The sequence below is a fragment of the Condylura cristata genome, unplaced genomic scaffold (genome assembly GCF_000260355.1).
Source record: "Condylura cristata isolate star-nosed mole 26May11 unplaced genomic scaffold, ConCri1.0 scaffold00001, whole genome shotgun sequence".
NCBI lineage: Eukaryota > Metazoa > Chordata > Mammalia > Eulipotyphla > Talpidae > Condylura > Condylura cristata.
Genome location: NW_004567102.1, coordinates 60,278,041 through 60,291,816, shown reverse-complemented (window position 1 = coordinate 60,291,816; position 13,776 = coordinate 60,278,041).

The following is a 13,776-nucleotide window of genomic DNA, read 5'->3' as shown; positions in this document are numbered from 1 at the left end:
AGGGTAGCATCTATATAATTGTAACAACTTCATAAACCAAAATTAAGCAGAGAAATGGGGTCACCCAGTTTGGGCCAATGTTGAATATTTTGATTAGCACATTTGCTCACATTTGCTTACTGAAAATGAAAGCTATATTAGAACTGTTGTTCTTTTCAAGCTAATACTTAGCAAGAAAGTATTTTTATTTCCAGAAGCAACTTAGAAATAAAAACAACAATGTGCATTTTAAATCGATACGTTATCTTTGAGTATTTTGCTTTCTATCCAAGATTCAAAACATGAGTTGAAATATTGACTAAGAAAGAAGTTAACCAAAACTAAAATATATGTCAATGTAAAGCACTATATAGGGAGTGTAGTTGTGCAATCTAGGTTTTTGTAGACTGAATTTCAACTCAGTATGAATTTCAACTCATTCAATTATGTATTCATTTGAAAGTTGCTACAAGTATGGAATTTAAAGGTTCTCATTACAAAGGAAACATTTCTAAATATGTGAGGTGATGAATTGTAACGGGACATTTTCAAAATCATTTTGCAGTATATATATACATATATATATATATATCTCAAATAATTATATTTTAAATCAAATAATTGTTATATACCTAAAACTGATATGATGTTTACATCAATTACATATCAGTACAATTGGGAAATACTTCTGTGGAATGGGGGGAAAAAAAAGACTGTTCAATGGTTTGCTAACATTTGAATATATTTGCTTTCTTTAAGAAGAATTTTATTTTGCAAAATAATTCTGAAAAAGAACAGGGAAGGTGTCCTTACTATACTTTACATTACAATAAAAATAATTAAGATTCCATTATTGGCACTAGAGTGAGATAATACAATACTGGAAGATTCAAAACCAACTAAATGTATATAAGAATCTACTATGTGGCATAGGTCCCACTTCTGGTGATTAGGAAAGAAAAGTTTATTTAATGAATAAATGAGCTAGCCAACTACTTGAGGAAAAGCAATTAGACCCCTACCTTATATCACATAGAAAATTCATTTAGAATGTAATAAAAAATTAAAAAAACAAACAAACAAAAAAACCCAAAAACTGAGGGCCCTCCCTGGTGGTGCAGTGGTTAAAGAGTACCAATGGGAAGCTCCCTGCAGCCACTTCAGCCATCCACAACCAGTTTGAATTCAGTCACCGACCAGGGGGGTAACCCACATGGCATGGCAGACCTCTCCTGGCCTGCCCACTGCTCCTCTCAGCAGTGTACTTTGTCTTCCTGTTCTGTTCTCCACTCTGCTTCTGGTGAATCCTCTCACCGCCCCTGCACCTCTTTCCTGTACCCCAGTTCTGTATGCATAAATAAATAAACTTAATATAAATAAATACAAAACTGAAATGTTGAAATACTGGAAAATATAACAGCTATATAATTTTTAGGTGAGACATTATACTTTAAATCATATGTATTTAAATATTACTAACATGTTGATGAACACCAATCATACCTTTCCAAAACAAAACAAATTTAGTGAGGAAAGTAGGATTATTTAAGATTCATGCAAAGTTCTTTAATATCTGGCTTTATAGAAAACAGCTGGACTCTTCTATTTGATTCTGCATTCATCTGTGGTGATATCATATGTCATGTAGCTTCTGGAAAACTCCACTGTAAATTTATGAAAGAATAAAAGTGGAAAAGGCAGCTATCTCAGTATTATAGAAATAATGTTGACCTTTTAAGCCTTGGAAAAGTACCCTCTGGGACATTCAGGGAGCCTCTGAATCATGCCCTGGAACCCACAGGTCACAGAAATGCTAATCTTCAAGTTGATTATTTCTCTAAAGAACAATTTAATTTACATTGCTGTGACAAAGCTTCATTTGCATTATCTGTAGCCTACTATAATATATCAATTTTCACTGAAGTTACAGAATAGCCTAGACAATCAAATATGTGCACTTTGATAGGATGATCTCCTAAACATTTTGAAAGGATATGTGTAACCTCTTCTGCCTTTCTCAGTCTACCCTTCCTTATGATGATCTTGCATCACCAACCTCTATATTAAACTTGATGAGATGCAAGTTCTTGAATGGGTGAATTTCTGGATGGAAATAATATGAGAAGAATAATATGAGAAAGAAGTCTAATTTATACTTCCACACTCAGATCTTTACAAAGTTCCCTCTGTCCTGATCTCCCTCTTATAAAGCTTACATTTCACTAAATAAGGTTTTTGTTTCTTACTTCAGTTCCTCATCCCTTGTTTGAAAAATCTCATCACTTTCCTCAGAAGGTCGAATTTTTCTTTTTAATCTACTTATGTCTGACAGCTTACATGGTATCTCTGAGTTTTATTGCATGTTCTTGAGAATCTCTTTTGTGCATGAAGTTGGACCTCAGTCTAGTTACAGATTCAGGTTCCCTATGTACTGCAGAGGAAAACATGGCTTCATTGTACACTAGGTCATCTGGTAGAGCATGTCCATCAAAATGTATACTAAGAATACAAAACCAAACCTTACATTCAAGTAGATGCATGCATATGTTCATATATGTATATTCCATATAGTGGGTGCAAATGTGAAAAATGAAAGATTTCATTTTTGACCTTGCATCTTTACTTTGGCCTGTGTTTTTGTTTTTAGATCAATACTCTAGCACTATTCTAAGAAGCATTTGACCCTTTCACATGACAACTGTGATCTTACTGCAAGAGAACATTCTATCAATATGCTTTAGGTTTATGTGCCCTTCCAGTAATGGCTCTAATTAAATTCTTCATTTCAGAAGGTTTCCCTTCTAAAAGTATGTGTTTGAATATAAGAACTCCATTTGAAAATTTACCAACATTGCAATTGTCTATTTTGTGTCTTTGTGTCTGTGTTTGTGTGTGTGTGTGTGGGGGGGGTGTTGATGGCACATCAGTGAGTACTCTCACTACCAATCATAAAAGGAAGTTATTAAGCTTATATCTGACCTTGAGGCTATTGGAACTAGCTTTTCCTTCATATTCTCACTACAAAATCAGAGTTGTGATGAGGTTCAAGTATGATTTTAGCGATAGAAAATGAATTAACTTTGACTGCAAGGGGCAGACTTTAGTGAACATAAAAGCTCACATCTCTCTCTCCCTCTTCTCTCCCTTTCCTTCCCCTCTCTTCTTCCTCCTCCTCCACCAGCACACACATCAATCTCCTCCTTTATAGAGGAAAGCAGAGATAGAAGTAATATGGAGCTTTTAGTGTAAATCTGAATTGGCAAACTCTGACCCATTGATCAAGCTTGACCCTCTGCTTGTTTATGTAAAGCCTATGAACTAAGAATGTTTTCCAGTTATTGACATTAACTCAAAAGATTAATATCTCATGACACATGAAAATTATATGAAATTAAAGTTTCATTTCAAAAAAATGCATAACACTAATTCATTTATGTATTAAGTGTTGTTTTCAGGTTATACTGACGAAATTAGTACTTGCAAACCAGACTTTACATGACATTCCCATCACTTCACCTTCCTGTCAGTGTGCTAGAAATCAATAGCATTTCAAGCACCTTGCATATTGCTATGTTATATACTTTTTAAAAATTACCAGAGCATAATTATTGTGTCAATACAAAGAAAGAAAACTGAACTCTAACAGTTGTGATTTCATTCTAACAGTGTGGATGTTTTTAAATAATGGAACTTAAAAGTATATACCCAACATTATCAAACTAATAAGCGTTTTTTATAATATTGCTAACTCAAAACAAAGCAATGGTGAGAAAAATTAGAACATTTAGTGTGGAATATTTTATTACATAAGAACTTTTTCATACTATCAAAAAAAAAAAAATTAGTCTGCAACCAAGGTAATTTTCCAAATTACTTATTTGTAACCAAACAAGGAAAGTAATATACAAAAAGTAGAATCAATTAGACTCTATTTGATTGCAGTAGTTAAGGAAATATAGCTAGAGAAAATAAATCTACTCAAACCTTTTATTCTTGAAAGATATACTACGTATTGCTTTAGTTATAAGCCTTCAAGCAAGAAAACTATCGTGGAGTTGAGCATATAGGGAATAACTTCATTAATCAATTAAACAATAAATTAGTTTTATTGGTTTCTTTGGTTTTTCATGAATTCATGAATATTATTAATATTACTCAGCTGTTATTTATTTGTGGAATCAATGCCAAGTTGAACATGACTGAAGAATATGCACAGCCTGTGGGGAGTAATTACAAACAGGAATATTTTCCCCATAAATTGAGAAAGCACCAATTCTGTACAATCTGCAGTGGAAGCTGCTAAGATGTGCTGTAAGTGATGGTAAGAATAACTATTTGTAGAGAAGAAATGGCTTAGTTGAACAAATTCCCTAAGCTTGTGAAGTTTTCTTGAACAAGAACGGCTCTCAATCAGTATCATTGAACAGTAAATTGCTTTGGCAAATTTGCTTTGTTATAGCCATGATAATGTTTCTTAATGAATTAAATCTAAAATTATAATCCAATACAGAGTTTATGTAAAACTTAAACTATAGAGTAAGTTTCACTTTCATTTGTGAATAACAAATTATTTTAAGTTGCTTTATACAAATATCATATTCTGACAAAAGTTAAAACAAGAGGCAAGATTTCCATCCCCATACAACTTTCTAAGACTATATTTTCTTAGTTTAAACGATAGTCCCAGTAACATTTTTCAAAACTTCATGTATGTATAAAGGAAGTTTCATTATTTAAATCCATTTAACTGGGCAGTTAAGGAGCTTTTACCTAACCTTTAGTTGAAAGTGATTAATCTGAAATGTCATGCCATGCTAAAAGGCAAATATCAAAAGAAGAATCTACCATAATATTGTTAATGCAATTTAAGTTTTAATTATTATTGAAATCATATGTTGGTAAATTGATAACAGTATCTAGCAATACCATCTATATGAAAAGACATTTTGAAAGGGGAATACATGTAATCTCATTACATATATAACAGATGGATATTTGTCATTGATTTTAAGGGTAAGAACACTAACTTTGAACTTCAATTAAGCAACAGGTTTATAAAGATGTATATAGAAATATAGTTCTTATTTTTTTTGTCCTTTGTGTGAAGCCTTTTATAACAGGTTAACAATCAACTGAATAAATATTATTAATATTTTAAAAAGGAAGTTAAGTTGTATTTTGCCAATTGCAAATTATCCTGCAAATAAAAACTCAGTAAGTAAGGCAAGAATAAATGATTTGAGATGAAAAGAACTTACGTTATCTACAGCAGATGTGGTTTTAATACAAATACTGCCCTAAAAATGTGTCTGGCCATGTACAGAAGAAGTGTTGTATATACTTACATATGTAATCGTTATAAGAGGCAGCAAAAAAAAAACAAAATCACTGTGATACTTCCACCCTGTTAAGTGCACTAAATGAAAAGTTAAATCCTGTTTTAACTTTTCACTTTGGTTTGCAATGAGAAAGAGTGAAAATTTGTATATTGTTTTGCTTATAGAATTACAAGGACATTTTGAGGAAGTGTTGAGCTTTATTTTACTTTTTCACTGTAGATTCCAAAAATAGGAACCAGTTGGAGGTGAAAAGGTGCCACTGAAAAGTGAATTTCGATACTCAACATTTAAGCATGATTACATATTCAGATAGCTTCTTTTGCTTCCTATAAATATATGCATTGTGTGTGTGTAGTAATAGGTGTAAGTTTACACTCTGAAAGCAAATCTTGTTTCAATATTTATTATAAAAGCCTTGCTAAGTTAGTAGTGTTGCTTTCCTTGGTTGTACAGGTATACATTTGTAAACCTTCATGCTGTAAATGGAAGTTGTTTTATCTCTTTGGGAAACATTTGCATTTTAGTGTACATTTACTTCCTTGCCCTCTTTGACCTGGCATATAGTAATGTATAGTGTAAATTTATTTCTCGAAATTGAGAGTGATTTTTAATTTTTTTTTAGCTTTATATGGTTTCAGAAGTATGAAACCATATACCTCACACCCATCTGTGGTCCTGTATTGCAAATATTTGTTTTGTAGTTCTCAAAATAATTTGACTACTGTAGCATTCAGTTAATATTACTTTCTTATATTTGAATTGTATCAACTTAGACATATGTAGAAATTTGTTTTCTCTCTTCTAATAATCCTACCTTCATACTTTCCTTCATCTTTCCTATTGTCCTGCAAAGTTTAAAGTATTTAGTGTCATCATTGTCTCAGAAAAGTATGGATGCCATGGGTCAGGATGGCAGCTGTCTTATGGGCTGCATGGAAACAGTTTGACTACAAGAGCCATATCTAAAATATTTTTTTTTCTTCCAAAAGCAGAGACCAGTGTGAGGATCAATTCTTCTTTATAGTCAGAATTAGACACTTTGAGAATCATTGGTCAAAAACCCAGAAGAATGACTAATTCAAAGCTAAGGTCCTTATAATACACAGGTGTTTTTTTGTTTTTTTTTTTTTTTTTTTTTTTAGTAACATTATTTTACTTCTCAACAATTGTCTTTTCTTTAAAAGTACTATATAAATTAAGACACATTGGAGAGAAGGAATTAACAGGCTTCTTGGCATAACATAGAGAAACAAATTTTTTATAAATTGCAAAATTACTTTTAAATATATCTATAAAACTTCTCTTGTATTTAAAAATTTAATCCATTCACATCACAGCTTGTTCACAATTCTGATCATTATGAATTCCTCTTAAATTATAATTTCATAATGTGTCAAATGCCTTTAAAATATAATACAATCAGTCTGAAAAAGCATCAGATTTTGAAACAATCTGTGGTCCTCTGACTGTTTGCTGGGATAATCACACTGTCATGCCTTGGGGAAGAAGACACTATCATTTTTCCCTCTGCTGACCTTCTGCTTATGTCCCAGAGTTACATGATTATAGGAAAGCTGTATGGTTATTCTGAATAGATGTTTATTTTGTCAACATAGCAGACACTTAGAAATTTGGGATAATTTCAATTTTAAGAGGTGACCTTGACCAATGTGTGTATCAGTAAAACACACAGGTGTCTGTGCATGAATAAAATCACATAATTGCTCCTTTTAAAACCAAGGCCAACTCTTTAAAATTTCTTCTTAGCTTCTGATGTTTTCAGAAATAAAGATCTAGAGAAAGTAATAACAGGAACTCTTAAAATAGTTTTTTTTCCATGTCATTTCCCAGCATCTTAGAAAAAAAGATGTAGAGTTTGTACAGACCAGTGTAAAAATATTATATCTTGTCTGAACATAACCAGACTAGGAAAATATCCACATTCCACTTGAGAATTGTTTACAAGTTCATTATCAAAAAAGATGACATTGACCATTCTTAAGGCCTTCAAAACTCTGAAAGCGAAAAAAAGACTTACATATAATGTTTTCCGAATAGATTTTCACATGAAGGAAGCACATGATAATTAATGTTTTCTCTTTGCCAGTGTATCTCTGGGAGATGCACTGGGATTAAGTTTATTCTAATCGCCAGGTGAATTTTGACTAATGAGTTCAAATATGGAGAAAACAAGGTCAAGTCAAAGTTAGTCTTTTTCACTGAACTGGCAATCAATCACTTATCTACAGAAAGCCATTTGTTTACTAGGAAGTAATTTGTTTTGATTCACTTTATAAAAGTGTAAGAACTGCATTAAAAACATCTTCCTTCATTTTCTTGGTTTTATGATTTTCAAAGAAAGTGCAGTTTCTTTATCATATTTTATTTCATTATTCTATAAATTAAATCATTTCCTTTCAGTTATAGAATGTAATAAGGAAGTCACATAATGGTCATAGAAAAAAAGCCTTTCCTGAGGATGAGTAATATGTACCAAAGCCCACTTGCTTATTAAATATTTTTGCTACATTTCACAAAATATCTAAAGACATTTACTCATTCAATTATTATTTATCTTTTTTAAAATTTATTTATTTAAGTATGCATATAGAACTGGAAAAAAGGCCAGAGGTATGGGGAGTAGAGTGGGTGAGAGGATTCATGAGAGACAGAGTGGTATCTACTGAGATACCTTGCTGAGGGGAGCAGCAGGTGAGACAGGAGAGGTCTGCCCCACCATGTGGGTCCACTTCCTGGCTGGGGATGGAACTCATGCTGAAGCTGTTGTGGATAGCTTCAGAGTGCTGTGCTTTAACCTGTTGTGCCACCAGGGAGGGCCTCAATTTTTATTTATCTTAAGGGTAACTTATTGAATATGGAGTTTAAATAGTCACTTATAGAACATTGTAAAAAGGAGATTATAGATGTTGAGTTGCTTTAGCTACTAATTCAGAAGCACCACTATCAAAGTTTTTTTTTTTTAATTTATTTATTTATGCTTACAGAACTGGGGTACAGGCCAGAGGTGTGGTGGGTGAAATTATTCACCAGAGACAGAGTGTGGAGGAAAACAGCAGATTGACAAAGTACACTGCTGAGGCTAGCAGCTGGCAGGTCAGCAGAGTTCTGCTGCACCATGTGGGTCAGCTCCCTGGCAAGGGATTGAACTCGCGCTGCAGTGGCTCGGGGAGCTTCATAATGGAGGGCTTTAACCCATTGCGCCACCAGGGAGAGCCAAAGCTCTTTTGCTTTAAAAGTTTTATTTATTTATGCATACAAGAACTGGGGTACGGGCCAGTGGTGTGGGGTGTGGAGTAGGTGAGAGGATTCACCAAAGACAGAGTGGGGAACAGAACAGGCAGATCTACTGAAATACACTGCTGAGGGGGAAGGGAGCAGCAGCTGAGACAGGAGAGGTCTGCTGTGCCATAGGGGTTAGCTCAGGCAGGGGATCAAACTTGTGCTGTGGACAGCTTCATAGCACTGTACATTAACCCCTTGCACCACCAGGGAGGCCCTGACTCAAAGATCTTAAAGATCAGATTTACGTTAGCAGGAACAACCGCCCCAGATATGGAGAGAGATTCCAGGATGGGAGGATGCAGGATGGGAGACAGAGGAGAGCTGCTCAGGATCGGGAACCCTTACCTAAGACACATTTTGTTAAGCGGAGTCAAGGGGAGGAAAGGTACAAAGTTGACCATTTGAATTCCCTGTCACAGAAATATGTGGCAAAATTTTTATCCAAACCAAAATCGATCTCTCTTAATATCCAAATATATCCCAGGGGTTCTGCCTTTAAAATTTTTCTTAGACATACTGAATAAATGTATCAATGAATTAATTAATACATAGATTAGAGAATGAACAAATGAATTAATTAATGAATGAGGAACAGCAGCAAAAGGTCTTGCTGCATCTTAATCTCTGGGAGTCATGTGAAAATACAACAATGTGCCTATCTTTTAAAAATTTTGTATTCTACATTAGAAAAACTCCAGCAGCTTGGATAACACACATATCCAAATATATAGACGCCTGTCAAAATCAAGCCCATTTTCTGTTTTTATGGTATCAGCTAAAGAAAACTGTTCAGCCTCTAAGGAGGGCCTGGTATCTTTTATATCAACTGGAGATCAGAAAAAGAAACACATTTTATTTCATATGAAACACATTTTGAAAGACAAGAATGTAGACATATTTTCTGTAGAAGTACCTATTTTATATAGAAAGTATCTTTAAGAAAGGTAAAGCAAGTTTTGTTGGGTTGGGAGAATGTGAGAAACCTGTATCACATACTTGATGATGTTATTTTACAATAGTGTGCTTTGTTAAAACAAGGTTTACCTTGATTTGGGGTTTCTCAACTTGTCTTCATTTTTCTGGCTTGGTTTTAACCTTTAAACTAAAACTAAAAATAAGAAGTCCAAGAACAATTTTTACAAGCAAATGTCATACAAGAAATATCTGTAGTCTCATAAAGATTTATCTTGACTGACTTATTGTAATTTGAGATATAATAAAAACATACAGCAAAGTTTAACATCATGTTCCTTAATCTAAACATTTACCCACCTACCTTCATCAATGGCATTTATACATTTTTAAATTTTGGTACACCAAGATTTTTTTAAATCAAAGTACTGCTAGTCTGCTAGGATTCTCCTTACAAGTTTTTCAAGGCACAGAAACTGCACAGAGGAAACTTGGCATCACTTCTAATGTTGCCAAATTAGATAATGTGTGACAGAATGTCTACGTTTTTAGTAAATACCATTTCAACAAGTACCAGATTGAAGATAATCCCACTGAAACTGAAGTATGATATTCCATATAGATAGAAGACAGCACATAAAGTTTTGATTTTTAAAAATATGCAACATTTTAGCTTCAAATACATTTTAGAGGCTTCAATTTAAATGGTTTTGGGTACTTCATCTCAAATGATAGAAAACAGCGTTCTGCATTTTGTTTTCCCAGCTAAACCTGTATTTGACAAATACCAATGGAACTACCAAGAAATGTTCTTTTTCCTTGACGTATAACCTGTTTTTAACTAAAGATTTGTTTTTTAAAAAAAATGATACTCAGTTCCTCACATTGGGTGGGGTGGAAAAGGTGAGGAAGTTATAATTGCATTTATGTGGTCACTATTAAGATAACAGCAGAAGTTTTTTTAACACGCTTAGCAAATGTTTTAACAATGTTCTGGTAAGTCTGTGGAGAGTCTAATTTACAAACATTTTTGTAAATATACTAATTTTAAGATTGAAAAAATTCTTGCTTACATACAGGAAGATAGTAAGTGATCTATGAAGTGTGTTAAGGCTTTCAAAACTAGCAATTTTTTGGCTAAAAAGCAAATGCCACTTGAAGTCATTCCTTCCAACTGAGTCACTAACTTGGGGCAGAACTGGTATTTAAATTCCAGTGAAGAGATAGTCCTCTATTGTGATCCTTATTTTCATGATACAGTTTCATGTTTTGAACACTCCCATTCTTATCAAGTTCAAATCATGTTTTCTTATCAACATCTGAGAGTTCCTTAGGTGCAAATATTGCTCTAATTCACCCTTTATCTCCTCAAGGATCTCCAAATAACAGAGGTTAATCCCATGTTTACTGAGTTGAATTTATCTAAGGTGGGCCTTTCTCTCCTAGTAATTTTACACTGTGACTTTTAACCTGTTTTCTTTGTGATAAGTCACTACATGAGACACCACTCACAGATTTGTGCACTATTTAACAGTAGCAGATAGTACTATAATTGCCTACTCGATTCCAGGCCTGAAGTGAATAAGCAGTACAATTTTGGAAAGTTCCAGGAAGGGGTAGGAGGCAAAAGGAATGTGCTGTCAGGGAGTTTTCTGTGTACTGCATGATTGGTGCAGTGGAAGTGAACACAGGTTCAAAATAGAATGAACTTGTTTTCAAACACCTGACATTTCTAGAAATGACAACTTGTGAGCTTTGGTTTATCTCCTGTAAAATGGGAAGACTGAGACTTACCCTGAGGGATATTGAGAAGATTAAAAAAAAAAAAAGATGTTATTTGTAAAGCATTTGGGATAATGCCAAACACACAAATGGTGACTATTAAAAATTGAACCAGAAAGATTATGGTGCTACAAGAGATTTCTTTTTAGGTCACATTCCTAGCTAGAAGTGACTCACCCTGTCAAAACAGATTGAGTGTGCCCCTGTACTGCAGTGACATGTGAAGAAGGTTGACTCCATCCAGAGAATTCAGCTGTCCAAGAAAAGACAATGGACTGAACCACCACTGCATAGGGCCTCTCCCTGTCCCTCCCAGCAGAGGCTGCATTTTTCATAAAGATGCTAGAAGCAAGCAAGTAGCATCCCTAGAATCAATAAAGGTAATACCCATAAAAATCACTGTGACTAATAAAAGAGTCACACATTAACTTGTGAAATAAAAATGTTACTACAAAATAATATACTTGAGATAAATGGCATAAGGTCAAGGAAAAATAGGGGAATAAAAGATGCACAGACAAAAATTTAAGACTTTAAAATCAAACTAAAGGCTATCTCAAAGTATAATTAAATGTAAAAAGTATCTTCTTGCAGGTAGTAGCACTTAATCTCCTTTCCCATCTTAAATGTACATCATTCTTCATGTTTTGCTTCTAAATATACTCTACAAAATATCTTATCGGTGTTGCTTGAAACATTCAAGATTATGAAAAATAAAGAAAGATGGAAATTGTCACAAACTAGAAGAAATTAAGGGGGTACAACAAATAAGCATAATGTTTTATTTTGGATGAGATTCTCTTAGAAGAAAACTAATGTACCAGTGTTGGTTACTTAGCATGATAAATAGTAATACAAGGTGTCAATAATAGGAAACTGGATCAGAGGTTATTATATTTATAACTTTTCTATAAATCTGAAATTGTTCTAAAATAGGATTATTTAACAGAGGGAAAAGCATTTATCAATGAAGAGTTTTTCATATGTTGAAAACTATGCAAAATCTATTACAGCAGTCATGACAAATATGGACATATAATGCCAAATTATAAGGACCCCAAATTTAGAAATTAGAGGACAATATAATGATAATAGAAAACTGTAACATTCCTTTCACAACCATTGATGTCAAATAGACAAAATAAAAATTCAGATAATTGCAATAAAATATTTAATACAGTTAAATTAGAACACCACACTTATATAAAGTTAGCCATCCATAAGGATGTAAAGAAAATAGTGTTTTCCCCAAAATTGACAATGAATATAACAAAGTAGCTGGTTATGATAAAATTAAACCACATGCAACAAAATGAATGCAAACTGTGAAATGTACAAAAACATTTTAAAATATTCTCTGATGACACAATAGATAAAAATAAATTTCAAGATGATAATGTGGATTATTTTGAAAAGTAAAACAATAGAAATCTCAAATGTTAAAACCTATGGGATATGGCCAAAGTGTAATACACAAGAATCCTAATTTGAATATATGATATTTTAATATTGAAAATAGAATAAATAAATATAAAAAATATCCATCATACACTCAAATAAAAAATTAGTGGGGAAAAGGAAACTCTAGGAAATATAACTATAGATTTTAAAGCAAAACCCCAACATTTAAAAATCAGAAGATAGGATTAATAAACAAATTCAAGATGTGTTTAAGGAAATACTATATACTTTTGTAGATATAATTTTAAAGGAGGACAAAAATCCAAAGTCAAAAATAGAGGAAAGGAGAAAGAGCAAATTATAAATGATTCTGAAGATCTTTATAGATGCAAGCATCTCAATGGCATAAAAATTTTTTTACCAAGATTCTCTAAAGCATGTTATTTAAATTCACTTAAGTAGCGATAGTATAGTTTTAAAAAGCCTGTATGATTGAACAGAATATCAATAGATTTTCTATATATGACCCAACCTTTTTATCTGGTTCATACTAAGTCTAAGGTTCTAGAAACAAGTGTCTAAAATGAGGCTGTGTGAGGGCTTATCCTTCAGTGGATATTGGTCTATGGTCTAAAGAGGACTTGGGCTCCAAATAGCTGTCACAGGGATCTCTGAGATACCACATTCACAAAATAAGAACTAGATCAAAATAAAAAGACATTAAGAAAGCAATAAAGAAAGATGTCAGTGATTGTTTGCTTCTCTGAGCCTAGAAAGATGGTCTAGGAGAAACCAAGCTATGCTCAGAGTGAGAACTGTTAATAGCTCAAGTCCATTCACAATTAAGCATCATTACCAGATAGAAGAAATTCCTCTTTTAGCTAGAAGAAGAATCTAAAACCAGTGGAATATGAAGTAAATTTTGCCACAAATGATCTTGCAAGGAATAATTAAATATTTAGGGAAAAGTATAGGTCATGTCTTTATCTTGGAAATACTACAAGACTTCCAAAATGGGTAAATTGTGTATATGTACACTTGTGTGTGTGTTTGCAATATA